Source organism: Elephantulus edwardii, unplaced genomic scaffold (genome assembly GCF_000299155.1).
Source record: "Elephantulus edwardii isolate Elephantulus edwardi_28Jun2011 unplaced genomic scaffold, EleEdw1.0 scaffold00045, whole genome shotgun sequence".
Classification (NCBI taxonomy): domain Eukaryota; kingdom Metazoa; phylum Chordata; class Mammalia; order Macroscelidea; family Macroscelididae; genus Elephantulus; species Elephantulus edwardii.
In genome coordinates this window covers 3,304,980-3,323,960 of record NW_006399795.1, presented here as the reverse complement: position 1 = coordinate 3,323,960, position 18,981 = coordinate 3,304,980, and the positions used below count along the sequence as shown (strand labels likewise).

Sequence of the window (18,981 nt, the reverse complement as noted above, 5' to 3'; positions counted from 1 at the left end):
GTGTCAGTCTGTCTTGTGGAGGTCGTCATCTCTTTTATCTGAACCCCAGCCTTTCCCAGCATGATGTCTTTTTCCGAGGACTGGCCCTCCTGACAACATGCCCTAAGTATATTAGATGAAGTTTCACCATCTGTGCCTTCAAGGAGAACCCTGGTTGCACTTCCTCCAAGATAGATCTGTTCTTTTGATAGGCCCTGAATGGGATATTCAGTACTCTACACGGTGGTGTTTAAAGTCCTCTAGATGAACTCTTTTTGAATACTCTGAATATAGAGATTTCAAGAACCTTCAGGTGGATAGATCCTAGGATGTAATCAATCTCCTACCTGTAGTATATCTTGGGAGGAAATATTTGAAATTTTTAGAATTTTGATTGCTCTGGCATAGAAACTTGTAATTGCCTTCATTTTCTTATGGATTTAAAATTGTGTGATATGTTTAAAATAAGCTCTGGCTTAAAGGAAAGGAGACAGGAAGAACAATCTGAGAATCAGATAATCAGGAGAGAAATGATCCTTGAACAAGATATGATTAAAATAATTTCTTACTCCTTTTGTGACTCACTTTTGTGTGGGGCTTGGAGAGGAGTTTAAGGAGAATGTACCATGTGCACTTGAGAAAAAGTCAGTTGAATTATAGTTGGGTGCAGTATCCAGAATATATCCACAAGGTCAAGTTGGCTGATTGTATAGGTTTTTCTGCATCTTTGTTGAGCTTCATTTGAGTTGATCTTTTCTTTGATGATAGTGGTGTGTTGATGTCTCCTACCCCTATTGTGGTGCTATTTCTTTCTTCAATTTGGTTAACATTGTTTTATGTGTTTTGCAGACATATCATTTGGTGCATAGATGTCTTCTTGATCTATTGCTCCTTTAATCAGTATGTAATGCCCTTCCTTATCTTGGATGGTGGTTTTCATTCTGTAGTCTATTTTATCAGAGATTAGTATTGCCACTCTTGCTTTTTTGGTGGTTGTCATTTGCTTGGTATATATATATATATTTTTTTTTCTCTCTCCCAGTCTTTGGTTTTTAGTCAGTCTCTCTCTCTCTCTCTCTCACTCTCTCTCTCTCTCTCGATATGTCTTCTAGACAATATATTGATAGCTTTGTTTTTTAATCCATTCTGCTACTCTTTTTCTCTTTGTTTTGTCCAATTGGCATGTTTAGTCCATACACATTAAGTGTGATTATTGTCAGACAAGTTTTTACCATTGCCATTTTGCTGTTCTTTTTCTTTACTATGGTCCATCCACTTTCTTTTGGCATTTTCATGGGAAGGATTTCACTTAAAATTTCTTATAGTTTTGGTCTTTTTTTTTACAAGTTATTTAAATTCCCTCTTTTCTGCAAAAGACCTAATTTCTCCTTCATATTTGCTGGAGAGCTTTACTGGGTATTGGATCCTTGGCTGGCAGTTGTTTTCTTTTAACTTTCTGTAGATGCCATCTCATTGTCTTCTAGCTCACATAGTTTCTGCTGAGAAATCAGAAATTAATCTAATTGTTTCCCCTTTGTAGGTAACTCTGTTTTTCTCATGCTGCTTTTAATATTTTATCCTTATCTTTTAAGTTAGAGAAATTAATTATTATTTGTCTTGAGGTTTTTCTTTTTGGGGGCTAGTCTATTTGTTGTTCACTGTGCTTCTTGAATGTGGATTTCCTTGTTCTTCAAAATATCAGGGAAGTGTTTTTTTTCTTAGTACTTCTACAATTTTCTCAGCGACTTTTCTGTCACTCCTATGATCTGGAATTCCAATCATATGTGTATGTTGTTCCTTTTGATGTCATCCCACATGATTCTAATGTTTTCTTCATCTCTGATTTTTCTTCTAGTATGTTTCCAGTGAGGCTCTTGTCTTCCAGCTCACTGCTCTTTTCTATCTGTTCAGCACTACTTTTCTGTCCCACCAGCATGTTGGACACTTTGGGCATTTTAGTCTTAATATTCTGGATTGTGTTTTCACATTCTTCTGTTATTTCCAGTACTATGTTACTGTGCCCTCTCTGTCTTGGGATAATTTTTTAAGTTCTTGTACCTCTTTATCAAATTTTATCTTCTTTTTTTTTTTTGTTTTTTTTTCTGTAACTGGTCAAGTTGTTCCTCATCAATAACTTTTTTTCTCCCTGGATGGCTGACTTTGGGGTATTTTCTCTATTAATGATTTCCATTTTTTTCTTCCAATATTTGCACTTTCTTCTGTAGCTGTTAAAATAACTCCATATCAACATATTTCTTGTGGTTCTTTTTCTCTGGAGTATTCATTGAGTTTGGTTTTTTTAGGAGAAGGATTTTTTTTTTCATGATAACTGAGGCTTTCTTGACATTATGTGAGTCTTTTCTCAATAGATGTTAGGTTGTTGTTACTGTATAATGACTCAGGGCATGGAAATGTTTTGTGAATGACCTGTATATTGGTACTCTCTTCTTGGGAACAACAGTTCACTTGGAGTGAAATAACTGTTGCCCTCCAGAAACCACAGCCCCATCTGGCCTCTTCCAGTTGAGTTTTAAAAATCCCACATGATTTAGCTAGACAGCAGTGTTTAAGGCCCAAGTACTTATGATATTAGTGCTTCTAAGACTGGGCAGAAGGGACAGTTCCTGGGCAGTCTCCAGGCAGCAGAGTCTCCATGATGTGGGAGCATTTACTGAGTGGTCTAGACCACACTAGAACCTTGAGCCCCTCAACCTGACAGGCATTGCTTCTGTGGAAGACCATGATGTTAGTGCTCCTGGGCTGATCTACAGCGTTTAGCAGATACTTGGAAAGCCATTGCTGGATGACACCTCCTGGCCAGCCACGCCTCACAGGCCTTTGCATTTTGGAGCAGAGCAATGGTAAGGGCCTTCAAAGAGCTCATCTCATGGGAAGAGTGCATCTCACAAGAAGTCACATAGCCTTTTAAAATAATAATAATAATAATACTGTTTTAGATCTTAGGGTAAATATCACTTTTATATGTATATAAATATTTTAAATAATTTGTCATTAGTAAAAAATTAATTTCTACACAGTACTGGAAAAAATATCATTCTTTTGAGGACTTTTATCTTCAACATGGATTGAAACTCAACATCAAGAAGATAAAGATTCTTACTTCTGGGCCAATTGGCAGCACCATGACAGATGGAGAAGAGATTGATATTGTTAACAATTTCAGCTTGCTTGTGTCCACATTCAGCACTCTTGGCACTAACAGTCAGGAAATCAGATGAATTGCACTGGGAAATTCTGCTGTCAGGAACCTTTCCTAAAGGCTAAAGAGCAAGGATATCAGTCTAGAGACTAAGGTGAGCCTGATTCAGGCCATGGTCTTCACAATTACTTGCTATGCATCTGAAAGCTGGCCAATGACTAAGGATGACAAAAGAAGAATCAGTGCCTTTGATTTTGGTGCTGGAGAAGAGTATTGGATATACCATGGACCACCAAGAAAACAAATCTGTCTTGGAGAGGGTGAGACCAAGTTGCTCCTTGCAGGCTAGGATTTTGATGCTCCATCTCATTTACTTTGGACATGTGACCAGGAGGGATGCCTTGGTGAAGAGTGAAGGACATTACTCTTGGAAGGGTGGAGGGATAGCACAGGAGAGGAAGACCCTGGATAAGATGGATTGACACAGTCACTGGAGTAATGGAGGTAGATGTGTTGGAGACAGTGAGACTCGCTCAGGATAGGACAGAGTTCAAATTTACTCTATGTAGGGTTGCTGTAAGTTGCAGGTGACTTGATGGTACATAACAACAACAAAGTTAAACTCTAATCTTAATCATATTCCCAATACAGTTTTATAGGGAAATATGCCCAAAATATTGTAAGAGGTTAGTTAGTATTTATATGATAAAATTGTGTACTAGTGTTTGACAAGGGAGCTCAGGTGGCCTAGTGATAATGAGCTGCACTACTATCCCATATGTGATGGTTGTTGTTGTTGATTACCACTGAGTTGAGCACAACTCATAGCGACTCTATGAACAAAAGACCTGAGGGTTTTCTATATCTATTGTTGTTTCTCCAAGTTCATAGAGTTTCCTAAGGCATGTAGTTTAGGAAGTGGATGCCACTCCTGCTTCCAAACCTGTTTCACAACCGGGAGCTCCACCAAACACTGTCCACATTGGGAAACATTATGGCATCTGACACCCCAATGGCACACAATGTTCAGCATCACAGCAAACCCAGATTACCTCAGTACAACAAACTGACAGTGATGTAGAGAGTAGAAGAAAGTCCCTCCAAAATATAACAACAATAATCTCACTCATAGTTACCCTACGAACAAAAGACCTAAACTTTTTTTGTTTGGTTTCCAGGAAGCTCTTCCAAACACTGTCCATGATAGGTAATCATTATTGTATTTGACACAACAATGACATAGTGTTCAGCAACACAGCAACTCCAAGTTACTTCAGTACAGTAAATAGACAAATAGCTACTATACCACTTAATAAATGTTCGTCCCAATATTAATAAATTTGGTCTGAGGGCTGCAAGAATTTTAAAGACAAGCCCTACAAATGCTGTTGACTATGATAAACCAAGTAGACCTTCTACCCATGGGACCTTGCTGGCTAAATCAGACAAGCAAAAGTCCGACCAGCTGCCATCTGCTTGTGGAGGGAAAAACCCCAATAACACAAGCCAAACACAAACCAAAACTTCCCTTATGTGACCCTCATCGAGACCAACTTCTCAAAGGTATGTAGTTCAAATCCACCAGGTGCTTTGCAGTAGAAAGATGGGAAATCCTATCTATGCAATTATACTGCCTATCAAAACTCACTGGTAGGTCAGCTATGAGTTAGCTCTGACTCGACGGTACACAACAACAACATTTGATGATGGACATTTAGGTTGTTTCCAGTTAGAGACTATTGCAAATAATGTTACAGTAAATATTCCTGAATCTTTCATAGTTCTTGGTTATGTGCATCTAATTCTGTTGATTATACACCCAGCAATGGAAATTTTGCTAGATATTGTCAGCTGAACTCTGACCTCACATGGCTCATACCTGACAAGACAAGGCCCAAGATAAATATCTTCACAGTTAGTACATAAAATTCACCAAAGTGAGTGTGCCAGTCTAGACTTCCATCAGCAGAGTCCCCGTTCCATGCTTGCCAATAACCTTCTTCATTTTGGTCACTTGGAAAAGGCTGTCACTCACTCATTGCTGCTGAGTCAGAATCAACTCATAGCTGACCTGGTGACAGAGGCTGTTCAGAGGGTATAAATCGCAAAGGAGGAAATCACTCGTCTTTCTCCAGAGAGCAGCATGTGGATTCAAACCTCCTGCCTTTGAGTTGGTAGCACAACTTGCTATCCATTAGGCCATCAGAGCTCCTTAGGTAATCATAGTGTTGTTTGGTGCCATCAAGTTGACTGTGACTCAAAGTGACCCTATGAATAAATCTCAAACTTGCCCTAAGCTGTGCCAGCCTGACCAGTTCTGATATATTCGAGCCTGTTGTTAGTCACTGTATCAATCCATCTTGTTTAGGATCTTCTTCTCTTTCTTTGATCCTTCACCTTTCCCAGTGCGATGTCTTTTTTCCAAGGACTGGTCCTTTCTGACAAACCCAAAGTATATGAGCTAAAGTTTCACAGTCCTTGCCTGTAACCAGCACCCTGGTTGTTCTTCCACCAAGACAGACTTCTTTGTTCTTTTGGCAGTGCATGGAATATTCTGTTATTATATTTGAAAAATTGAATTCAAAGACATTCATTCCTCTGTTGTCCTAATTCGTTGTGCAATTTTCACATAGAAAGTAATTGGGGAAAAATCCTGGCTTGATTAGAGTGACATCAGCTTTATTTCTTTAATATTTTCTATAGATTTTCATATAATAATACCTTTAGATTATGCTTTATTCATATACATTGCATTTTATATAATCTTTCATTTACATTGTGTTTCATACAATCATTCATATGATTTTTATATTACTTTTTATACTAGTTTATTTACAAAATTCGAATACATTGTTTTCCACACCAGATCTTTCCCATTTCCTTCAGCCCTCCCATCAAACTGTGCGACCCAATGATTAATCCTCCCCTTTCACCCATCCTCACCCCTCTGCTTCCACCCTCCCTTCCCTTGGATCCTCATACTCATTTGACAATAATGGTTTTATACAGTATTTGTCCTTATGGGACTGAGTTAGTTCACTCAACATAATGCTCTCCAGTCCCTCCCAAGTTAGGTAATAATGTACAAAACCATTGCTCCTGCATTCTGCATAGTGTGAATGTACCATAATTTCTAAATCCATTAGAATATGGTTGAACATTTGGGCTATTTCCATGTTTTTGTGGTGGTGAATAACGCCGCTATGAACATTGGTAGAGGTACCTCAGCTTTAAACGGACACCTTGGCTCTTTGGAACTTTGAAGGGTCCTCCTTGACAGCAGATTTCCCCAGCACAACCTTTTGATTTCTTGACTGCTTTTACCATGATCACAAGCAACAAATGGTGGGAATGAGAAACAGAAGAATGGTGTTGCATTCATAGTCAAATTCAAGTTCTATGCTGAAATACAATGTTGTGAGTGTTAGAATATTATCCATCCACGTACAAAGAGGACTTGTTAATGGGACTATTATTCAAAAATTTGCTCCCACACCTAGAGCCAAAGAGGAAGAAATTGAAAAATTTTTGGAAAGAGTGAAGAAGGAAGAGTAGTTGGAAAACATAGGCTTAGTGACAGAAATGAGGCTGGAAATAGAATGATGACATGCATATTTTTATCTATATCATTTGTTTGTTTCCCCTTTCTCTGTCTCTTATTGTGTTCTGGTAGGATTTCTATACCTGGTTTTCTCTCTCACTAATTCCTTTTCTAGGACTTTCTGGTGGCCTGGTGGTGAGGAGTTGTGCTGCCAGCCCAAGGGCATCCTTTTATCTCAGTTGTAATCTCTTCCTCCTTAAGGACTAGGGGAGGATAAGGGAACACTTGCAGCCAGGCTGTATGTCTACTATCTCCTGTTTATCACAGGTTCTCAGTCCTAATCAAGTTGCTCCCCCCCCCCTTCTTACTTGGCAGAAGTACATCTCCAGGTAGAGATTAACTCCAAAGTGGAAAGAGAAAAGGTGGCCACTCCTTGCTATAAATTACTCTTAACTCAAAGTTCAAAGCCTGATCTCCTCATGGGTTTCTCAGTCCCTTTAATTCTTGTTATATCTCAACTCTCCTCCATCACACAGGGTCACTATGAGTCAAAATTGATTCATTAGCAGTTGTTTCCCTGCTTTATCTGCCTCCCTTTCTGCTCTGTCATTTCCAGGGCTGGGTTCAGTGGTCTAGATGACCAAACCAAATCAAGTCCTCTGCTTTCAAGATGATTCACACTCACAGTGACCTTATAGGACAGAGGAGAACTACCTTATAGAATGTCTGGACCTGAAGCACTTGCTGCAGAATATGGATTGAAGCTTAACATCAATAAGACAAAGATTCTCACCACCGGCCAATTGGCAGCACCATGATGGATGGAGAAGAGATTGAGGCTGTTAACAGTTTCATCTTGCTCAGATCCACAATCAACAGCCTTGGCACCAGCAGTCAGGAAACCAAAAGATGAATTTTATTGGGAATTCTTCTGCCAGGGACCTCTCCTGAGTGCTAAAGAGCAATGATGTCAGTCTAGAGACTATGTGCACCTGATCAAAGCCATGGTCTTCACAATCACTTGCTACACATCAGACTAATGATTGCTATGGACAATGACTAAGGATGACAATAATTGATGCCTTTGAATTGTGGTGCTGGAGAAGAGTATTGAACATACCGTAGACCACCGGGAAACAAATAGATTTGACTTGGAGAGGGTGGAACAAAGTTTCTCCTTGGAGGCAAGGATTTTGAAGCTTTGTTTCACATACTTTAGGCACATGGCCAGGAGAGACCAGTCCTTGGAGAAGAACATCATGCTTGGAAGGGTGGAGGGACAGTGCAGGAGAGGAGGAGAGCAAGAATCCTGATGAGATGGATTGACACAGTAACTGGGCCAATAGATTAGGTCTATCGGAGTCAGTGACACTGGCCCAGGTGCAGAGCAAGGTTCAGAGTTATTGTCAATAGGATGATAGAAGTCGTGGGCAATTCGATGACACACAACAACAACAAAGCTTTACAAGAGTAAACTGCCCCCCCTCCCAAGAAGGAGTAGCTAACTGTTCAAGTCAATAGTCTAGTTTTAATCCATCTATACCTCCTCTGGCTTCTTGAGGAATGGCAGGTATGCAGGCTCCGGACACTTGGTGTTCTTTTTGCCCCACGTGGGGGTTGGCAGAGCGGACTTGCCAGATGAACTGGGGGTCTGGGTCCCAGAGTTTGCCAGCATTTGGGCATGCCAGGAGGGTATTCCTCTAGGTCGTATATCCCTGGTGTACAAGTTGCTGTACAGCAGTAACATGTGGTTGCTGTGAGGCTGAACACTGTGACACTGGTGTGTCAAATGTGTTAATGATTGGTAACCCAATGCGGACAGAGTGGGGTGGAGCTCCCTGATTAAAACAAACTTGGAAGGAGGAGTGGCATCCACTTCCATAATAGCTTGCCTCCAGAACCCTATGAACCTGGAGAGAGGATGAAAGACACCCAAGTGTTGAGGACTCTCCTTCATAGGGTCGCTATGAGTCGTCTGTGACTTGACAGCACTTAACAACAACATAACATACCCCCAAGAATCCTTGTGGTAGAAATTACTACCCATTTCATTTTACTCCTGAAGAAACTGAAACCCAAAAAGGCTAAATATCTTGCTTGTGATATAGCTGAGTCAATTCACTGGAGTCTTTCATGTTAAATAACACAGAAACACGGTCTAGAGTTTTTCTTTGGTCATCTCTAAAAGCTGTAGAATCTTAGGATAGTGCTTGTTGGAAGACGTTTCCTTTAAATTTTCCATCCTTTTGTATCATGTATCATTTTTTATGATGTTTTAAATTATTTATCCTGTTTTCCTGAAAGCTAAGCGCTTTGGATAAAATGCTGCTAAGTGAAAGATCTACAATCAACACTCTTGGAACCAGAAGCCATGAGATTAAAAGATGAATGGCATTGGTAAAGTCTGTTGTCAGAAACTTCTCCAAAGTACTGAAGAGCAACTATGTCAGTCTGGACACTAAGGTGTGCCTGACACAGGTCATGGTCTTTGCAATTACTTGTTAGGCATCAGAGATCTGGACAATGACTAGGGATGATAGAAGGAGATTTGATGCCTTTGCAATTTGGTGCTGGAGAAGAGTACTGAATAAACCACAGACTGCTAGAAGAACAAACAAATTCATCCTGGAGAGAGTGAAGCGAGGCTTCTCCTTGGAGGCAAGGATTCTGAAGCTTCATCTGATATACTTTGTACATGTTGCAAGGCGGGATCAGTTCTTGGAGAGGGACGTCATGCTTGGGGTGGAGGGACAGCACAGGAGAGGAAGACCCTCAAAGAGTTGGATTGATTCTGTCACTGGGATAATGGGGATAGGTGTATCGGAGACAGTAAGATTGGCAAGGGGTAGAGCAGGGTTTAGGGCTGTTGTACTATGAGTCACAGGCACATAACAACAACAACAAGTGAAAGATAGGAAATGGATAGGCAGACAGAATTGTGATAGACCATGGTATCTCCAACACTTTGTATCTTGAAATTCTTTTTATTGTGAGGGATGTGTGTGTGTGTGTGTGTGTGTGTGAGAGAGAGAGAGAGAGACAGAGACAGAGACAGAGACAGAGAGAAACTGACTGGATTATAGATCTTTGGAGAATATTTGTGTAATTTTCAGTCTCTGTAGGAATGAATATGTCTACACAATTTGGGTGGGAGCAAATTACTCACATAATGGTTTCTTTCTCTTTTTAAAAAAAAAATTGTTGAATTACTCTAAAGGAAGGCATGTTGTTGTTGATGCCGTCAAGTGGAGGTTGACTCATAGTGACTCTATGAACAAAAGACCTAATGCCTTTCCATAGCTATCATTGTTTCTCCAAGTTCATAGCTTCCAGAGGCATGCGGTTTAGGAAGTGGATGCCACTCCTGCTTTCCAACCAGTTTTACAACTGGAAGCTGCACCAAATACTGTCTACAATGGGAAATTATTCTTTAATTTTATATTCCCATGCACAAGGTTCAGCATCATAGCAAACCCAGGTTACCTCTTACAGCACATTGACAGAGAGTGATGTGCAAAGTGGAAGAATGTTCCTCCAGATATAACAGCACTAGTCTCATTTAGCAGTGGTTAAGTGTTGTCAAGTCAAATATGACTCAGAGTAAGCTTTGCACAAAAGACCTGAACTCTGTTCTACAATTAACATCATTTCTGTATATTTATAAGAGAGTTTGTAGAGTTTCCAGAGGCATAGTCTTTCTTTAAAAAGGATCCCTTTTTCCCATTATATGTAGTCAACTGTTTAAATACTGTCCAGCTACATGACTAGCTTCATCCTCAGAGACCTCCTATCTTAGGAGGCTGTGCTCCATCACCTTTTCACGCTCAGTCTTCAGTGAAGTGGAACATTTTTCTTGTCCAGTGGATTTCTTTAGGATGATTGATAAATTCTTAGACAGCTAAGGGACCCTTATTCTCATTCCTCTTCATATTTAACTGGTTTAGGCCTCATAAATGTTGTAGAATGAGGCTGGCTTTGGGGTGGGGTTAAGACTGAGAAAAACTGGATGAAATATGTTTACGGCATTGAAGTCTATGGGGGAGAGAATAGTCTAAAAGTATTTTATTTTAGGGCATTATTTTTATCGTAGGAGTATGCAATGAGGGTTGCAGAGTGGATTATATTTGGGGGTAGGAGGTGGGGTTTGGGGAGGTGCGGGGGGGGGATTGTGTACCAATGAGGGAGTTTTTCTTTTGCTTTTCAAGGAGAGGAGCAAATGGGAGGGGGCGGAGGGGGGGGTTTGTGTGGGGAGAGGGGTGCAACAATGAATGAATGGAATCCCAAAATCTCTGTAGATGTTCATTGAAATGAAAAATAAACAACCTAAAAAAAAAGAGCACTTCACCCCAAAAAGGCTCATCAGGAAGCATCTATGTTTATAGGGAAGGAATAAATTCACCACAGAACTCTAGTTCTTAAAAAAAAAAACACTTGATTGCAAACACTTTAATTTAGAGCATCTCAGACCACCCTGCTGTCACGATCGGTTATATCAAAACTTTGTGTATGTTGATTAATTATTTCATGTTTTAGTTGTTATGTACTTATAACACAATATTTGTCAATTCAACATTTTCCAAGGGTATAACTTAACAATATCAATTATAATAATCATATTGTGCCACAATTACTCTGAATCTGCACCAAAGTTCCTATCACCAGAAATGGAAACTTGTGACTTCTCAAGTGATGGCTAGCCCTCTCTTCCACTCGCCTGCCCCTGGTAACCTTTTAGAATTGACTCCCTCAGCATGTTTCCATCCATATTATTACATGTGTGAGAACTTGATTTCTTTTAATGACTTGAGCATCATTCTATTCTGAAGACTCTCAACAAAATGGACTGACCTAACGCCTACAAGGTTGCTCTGCTACATAGGACGCTATGGGCAGAATAACTAATGATCCAGGAAGCATTGAAAGAAGATGGGAGGAGTACACAGAGTCACTGGACCAAAACACAGATTTTCACGACACAACATGTAGTCAAGAGGTAATGGTGACAAAGGAGGAAATTCAAGCTGCTCGGAAAGAAAGAATTGGCAAAAAAAAACAAAACCCAAGCAAGGTCCCAGGAATTGATAGGATACCAATAGACATATATTAACAAACAGATGCTTCCCAGCATGCTCTCACCTGATTGTGGCAAGCAATTTGGAGGCTGACAACTGCCTGGCAACTGACTGGAAGAGATCCACATTTATTCCCATTCCAAAAAAAAGGTGCCCCAACAGAGTGTGCAAATTATTAGGCTATATCACTAATATAATACATAAGTAAAATTCTGCTGAAGATAGAAAAAAAATTACTGCCAGGGAGATCTGGTGGCCTAGTGGCAAGAAGCTGCCCTGCAATCTAGAAGGCGCTAGGTTCGAGTCCACCATACGCTCTGCTGGAGAAGGAGGGGCAATCTCCTCCTGTACCAGTCTGTTCTGATTCGACAGTACACATGCACACAAAAATAATAATACATTTTTTTAAAAAAATTACTAGAATAGATACATTGACAGAGAACTACCAGAAATAAAAACCGGCTTTAGAAGGGACTGTGGCACTAGAGACATTATCATTAATGCCAGATGGATCTTGGCCAAAAGCAATGAGTATCAGTGGAATGTCTCTCTGTGTTTCATTGATTATGCAAAGACATCTGACTGTGTGGATTACAGCAAATTGTGGCAAACCTTAGAAGAATGGGAATCCCAGAACACTTAATTGTGCTTATGTGAAACTTAAACTTTGACCAGGAAGCAACAGAGCAAGGAAACACTGCATGGTTCAAAACTGGGAAAGAAATGTGCCAAGGATGCATCCTATCTCCATAACTTTTCAATCTGTATGCAGAAAAAAATCATTCAGGAGGCTGGAATTTATGAAGAGGAATGTGGCATTTGGGTTGGAGGAAGACTTATGCAGATAACACAACCTTGCTTGCTGAAACTGAGAAGAACCTGAAGCGCTTGCTGCAGAAGGTCAAGGATTGTAATTTTCAGTATGTATTGAAGCTCAACATCAAGAAAACAAAGATTCTCACCACTGGGCCAGTTGGCAGCACCATGACAGAGAGAAGAGGTTGAAGTTGTTACCGATTTTGACTTGCCTGTATCCACAGTCAACCCTCTTAGCAGCAGTAGCAGACAGAAAATCAAAAGGCAAATTGCAGAGAGAAAGTCTGCTTTCAGTGACCTCTCCAATGTTCTGAAGAGTAATGATGTCAGTCTAGGGACCAAGGTGTGCCTTATCAAAGCCATAGTCTGCAATTTTTTGCTATACATCAGAGAGCTGGATAATGACTAAGGATGACAGAAGAAAGATTGATACCTTTGAATTGTAGTGCTTGAGGAGTCTGTAACATACCATGAACCACAAGAGAGCAAACAAATTTGCCTTGGAGAGGGTGAAACCAACTTTCTCCTTGGAGGCTAGGATTTTGAAGCTCCATCTTACATACTTTGGGCACCTTGTAAGGAAAGAACAGTTCTTGGTGAAGGACATCATTCTTGGAATGGTGGAGGGACAGCACAGGAGAGGAAGGCCCCGAATGAGATGGATTGATACAGTACCTGGGGCAATGGGAGTAGGGGTGTTGGAGTCAGTGAGATTGGCTTAGGACAGGGCAGGCTTCAGAGCTGTTGTATGTAGGATCACTATGAGTTGGGGTGACTTAACAACAACAGCAATGACTACAACAATGGATTTAAGCACTTGTGATATGTAGATTATAGAAATTTAGTTGCTGAAGACAGAAGATTTAAAGCATTTACTGAAGAAGATAAAAAAAAACTGCAGCCTTCAGTATGGATTACACCTCAACATAAAGGAAGTAAAATTCCTCAACAACTGAACCAATAAACCACATCACAAGAAATGGAGAAAAGGTTGCGGTTGTCAAGAATTAAATTTTACTTGAATTCATAATCCATTCCCATGAAAGCAATAGTCAAGAAATCAATGGCATATTGTACTGGTCAAATCTGCTCTAAAAGACCTCTTTAAGAACGACTGCCCCATGTCTTGTTCACTCAGAGTCTGCATCCCACTCACTGACAATCTAAGACCTCACCAAGACGCCATCTCAAATGGAACATGCTATGAAAATGATGATGTTCAAGTTTCACAAATTTGCTGGAGATACATGCTACCTGACAAAGAATGACCTGACAGTGCTCAGACAAGAAGAGTTTCCTGGATTTTTGGAAAACCAAAAAGATCCTCTGACTGTGGACAAAATAAGGAAACATTTGGACCAGTGCTGAGACGGCAAAGCTGGCTTCCAGAGCTCGTTTTCTGAATGCTGAGCTCACTATTGCAGGCGATGACTATTCTGTAGTACGTGTGAAGCAGAAGGGACAGAAGTAGACGTAGGCAGCCTTTAAGGAAACACTCCCATCCTGGACAAAATCGCTTAAGGAATCTGCGCCCCAACTTCTCCTTGTTCAAGGATTTCATGCATAAGCAGATTGGGGTTCTTTAAGTATATACAAATAAAATCCAATCTCCATTTTACAAGTAGAGAAAGAAAAGTCAGTGAAATGCCTTGTAAGCTTTTGATTTTTACATTGTTTGCATCCTATTGCCTTCAATAAACAAATTCTTTTTTGGAAAAAAATATTAAAGAACAAGGATGTTACTTTGAAGACTAAAGTGCCTGACTCAAGTCTCATGTGTAGGGATTGCTGGTGGCCTAGTGATAAGGTGTTTCACATCAAAGGCAGGTGGTTTAGATTCATCAGCGGCTCTGCAGAAGAAAGATAGGCAATCTCCTCCTGTTCTATATACAACCAGAGAAAACCCACTGTAGGGTCAGTTAGGACTCATTTCCAACACGATGGCACACAACAACAACTTGTGCGTGTGAAAGTAAAAGGTGAAGAAAGAAAACAAAAAATTGATACTTTTTTTTAGAACTTAATTAACTTTATTTGTTAAAGAAAATCCACTATGTGGTGGGCACAGCTGGAGCCTGAGTCCTCTGCACAGAGACTCTGGTGTGAGTCTTTACAAGATGATCCGTGAATTCCAGGTAGGGAGACTTAGTGAACACCATCTCTTTCCAGAGATCTGGGGTCAAATAGCTGTAGGTGTTTGAGATGGCATCAAAGGTGGCATTGGTGAAGTTGCCAAGGGTAGCTGTGCAGCCCCTGGCTGAGGTGTAACAGTCATCAATTCCAGCCATCATCAACAGCTTCCTGGGCACAGAGGCTGAGACGATTCCAGTGCCTCGGGGTGCAGAGATCAGAAGCACCAACACAGAGCCACAGCGTCCAGTCACCTTGCAGGGAACGGTATGAGGCCTGCCAATCTTGTTCCCCCCATAGCCACGCCGTACAGGGACAATGGAGAGCTTGGCTAGGATGATGGCCCCACGGATGGCAATAGCCACCTCCTTGGAGCACTTGACACCCAAACCAACTCCGATGGCGACAAAGGCCTTGAACCTGGTCAGCTGGCCAGCACGTGTCTGCTTCTGCACTGAAATGATTTTCAATACTTCATCCTTGAGGGACATGCCCAGGAAGAAGTCAGTGATCTCAGACTCCTTGATGGGCAGGGAGAAGAGATAGATCTCCTCCAATGGTATTATCTCCATGTCTTTCACAAGGCAGCCCAGTTTGGTGAAGGGAAGCTACTCCTTGTCCTCGGCTTTGCCTCCTCGAACTCCGCGGCTCCTCCCACGATCCCGCAGACCACTGCCGAAGCCTCCACGGAAACCGCCACGGGCTCCCATCCCAGGGCCCCCACGGCCTCCAGGTCCTCCGGGGCCCTCCCGCTGCACTGACGTCATCCGCATTTGGTGTTTTCTTGGAGCAGCAGCAGCAGCAGCAGCAGCAGCGGCAAAAAATTGATACTTTTGAGTGATGGTATTATTGTTGTTAGGCGCCATCAAGTCAATTCGACCCATAGGGGTCCTAGGAACAACAGACCTGAATCCTGTCCTGTCCTGTCCTGTCCTGTGCCATACTTCTGCCACTTCTCTGACACACTTGAGCCTATTGTTTCAGTCACTGTGTCAAGTCACCTCGTTGGGGGATTTCACTTTCTTTCACCCACCCTCTATCTCTACAAGTATTATGTCCCTTTCATAGGAATAGCCTTGCCTGGCAACACGGCCAAAGGATGAGAGGAAGCTTCATCATTCTTGCCTCCAAGGAGACTCTGGCTGCACTTTTCCCAAGTTGTATCTGTTCATTCTTTTGGCAATCAATGAAATATGAAGTACTCTTCTCCAGCTCCACAAGAGATCCAGAAGGTATCCATTCTTCTTCTGTCATTTTTGCTCATTGTTCAGTTCTCAGATGCATAGTAAGTGATTGAAAAGACCATGCTCTGCATCAGGTGTACCTTAGTCTTCAAACTAATATCATTGTACTTTAGTGTTTGGGAGAAGTCTCTGACAGTAGACTCGCCCAAAACAACAAATCTCTTGACTGCTGGTGCCAGGATGTGGATGGTGGATCCAAGGACGATTGCATCACTGACAGTTTCAATCCTTTCCCCATCTATCATGATGATGTTGCCTATGTTGTTGAAAAACACATCATATATGGAATATAAACACAGATTGAATATTGAAGGATGAAGATTTCCAGAAGAATGTACAACTCTATCCTGGAAGAAATGATGACAGAATGCTTCTTGGAAGCAAGGAGGGCAAGAATTCATCTCAGATACTTTAAATATATTCCTAGGAAGGACCAATTTCTAGAGGAAGACTTTACCAAGCATGATACTTGGTGAAATAAAAGGTCACTGATAAAGAGCTCCTCTCAATGAGATTAATCGGCTCAGTGGCTATAATAACAGACCCAACATTTGTAAGGATAGGAAAGACCAGGCATTCTTTTTTCTCTAGTTAAAGTCTCTTAATAAGGCCTAACAATAAAAACAACTCCAATGTTTACATTTTTTTAAAAAGAAGCTTAGAGAAGAAATTACATTAAGTGTTAAGCATTTGAACAGAAGATCCTCTGTTATTGTTATGTGTCATCGAGTTGCTTGAGACTCATAGTGACCCTATGGACAATAGCCTTGAACCCTGCTCTATCCTGTGCCAACCTTCAATCTCAGTTGCCATATAATAAGCTAGTCTAAGTGTGCCCTATTGTACATAGGGGTTTTGAAGATATGTTTATAGATTAGAATTAAATGCAAGCACGAAATGTCCATTTTCCCGTCAGTTGACTTGCTGGGGAACTTGAATAATCAAGATGGTAGCAAGTGAGGGGGAAAATGATAAAGATTCCAAGTCCTCCTGAATCTTCCTTTTGAGAAAATTGACTGCGGAGTCCTGATTAATGAAAGGAAGGACACAAGCCTTTTAGAAAGATAGATAGATAAACAGCTTCTTACCCCTCCCTTGTTGTCAAATGTGGACCAAGAGCCTGAAATTGCTGCCAACTAACCTCTTTAGCTATAAACTAAATATATCATCTTCTTTTCTTTTTACAAACTGTATCTTCTACTGGAGGTGTCCGCATTCTTGGCCAAGAGGCAGTTATGACCTAATTTTGACGTAAAGTGTGTGTGAGAAGAAAGTTATACAGCAATGCTTCTATGTGATCTATGTGATAGAGAGAGTGGAGTTAGTTCAATCAATCAGTTGTAACATCACTTGCTATATTGGTGGCATGTTAGACTTTATCCTTATCCTCTTTCATTTTTGTCAGTCTACCGTCAATTTGTGTTTGTTCATTCATTTTCTTTATATAAGGAGCACTAGGGTCAAGCATAAATGTAGGGTTTTGGTGATTGTTGTTGAACACCATCGAGTCAGTTTCAACTCATAGCAAACCCATGTGACAGAGTGAGTAGAACATCCGTAAAATGTTTTCTGGACTGTTAGCTTCATAAAAATATTTCACCATATCTTTCTTGGAGGAGTTATTGGGGGGATTCAAACCTCCAACTGACCGTTACACCACCAGGCCTCTTTAAAGAGTTTGGAGCCAAACGCCATTCTTCATGAATAAGGATGACAGAAAATTGATGTCTTTGAGTCGTAGTGTTGGAAAAGATCTCTGAATACCCTACAAAGTGCCCCCCAAACCAACAGATATATTTTGGGAAAAGTGCAGCCAAAGTGCCCTTTGCAGGCAAGGATGGTAAATTCTTTGTCTCAGAATTTGGGCATGTTGTTGAGAGGGGCTGTTCCTTGAAGAGGGGCAACATACTTGGAAAGGTGAAGGGTCAGCAAAAGAGAGGAAGACCCTCAATGAGATGGACGGACACAGTGACTGCAACAGTGGACTCAAGTATGTCAGAGACAATGGCACAAGTTAGAACAAGGGTCTGTTGTTCCTAGGGTGGCTGGCTATGAGTCATAGTCTACTCGATGACACCTAACAACAACAGCGATTATTCTTCATTTGGAGTCTAGTCTGACTGACACCATGACTGTGAATAGATTACTAGACTGTGAATAGATTACTAGCCTTTGCATTAGTTTCCTATGGCTACAATGAGAAATTGCTATGAACTGGTGCCTTAAAACAAAAGAAATTTTTTAGAAGGTCTGACCAGCCCCAAGCTGCAACAATAAATATCATCTTTGTGGAGTATGACAATGATATACAAGCAAAGGATGCTCCTGGTGCCCTGCAGGGCTTAAGAACTATTCAGAACAAAGTCAGAAAGCTCTCCTCTAACTCTAAGGTAACATCTTACTCTCACTACTGCCCTGCCTCCACTTTTCAATCTCATCCTCTTCTCCCAGAAGTAAGTAAATGATGACTAGATAGTACTGGATTCAAAGTCTGTCTCTAAATGTCACCCTGCGTGCTGTGAGGCCAGAATAGAAGTGGTTTCTTGGTCTTTGGTTTTTAATAACAAAAGCAAATATACTCTCTTACAGCTCTGGAGGCCAGAGTCAGTCTCTTTGGCTGAAAGCAAGTTGTCAATAGGCACAGTCCTGCAGTCTCTAGGGCAAAATCTGCCCTTGGTTCCTCAGTTTCTGGCATCTGCCAGCATTCCTGGGCTTTTTTCCCCCACATCATTCTAATGTCTGCCTCTGTGGTCACATTGCCTCCTCCATCTCCCCCATCATCAACCTGTCTAAAATGTTCCCTTTCTTGGGAGGTGGGGGGGAAATCTGGTAAATGCAGAATGCTAAGTTAGAGTCTCAAGATCCTGTAGAACTCGTTTATTCTAAAGACTTCTTTTAAAAACTGAAGTTTTGCAATATTAATGGACTTTTACAAGACTCCATAGTTAACACAGTAGCAGATTTATTTCCACTATAGCATTTAATCAGATCGACTACATCTGCAGAAGGAACCGCTGGAGAAGCTCAATATCAGCTGTG

At 41.0% G+C, this 18,981-nt stretch overlaps 1 pseudogene; it reads left to right on the top strand.

Annotated features, from left to right (window-relative positions):
- Positions 1-6,342: 6,342 nt before the first annotated feature.
- On the top strand, positions 6,343-14,039 carry LOC102861580 (annotated as a pseudogene).
- Positions 14,040-18,981: the final 4,942 nt, after the last annotated feature.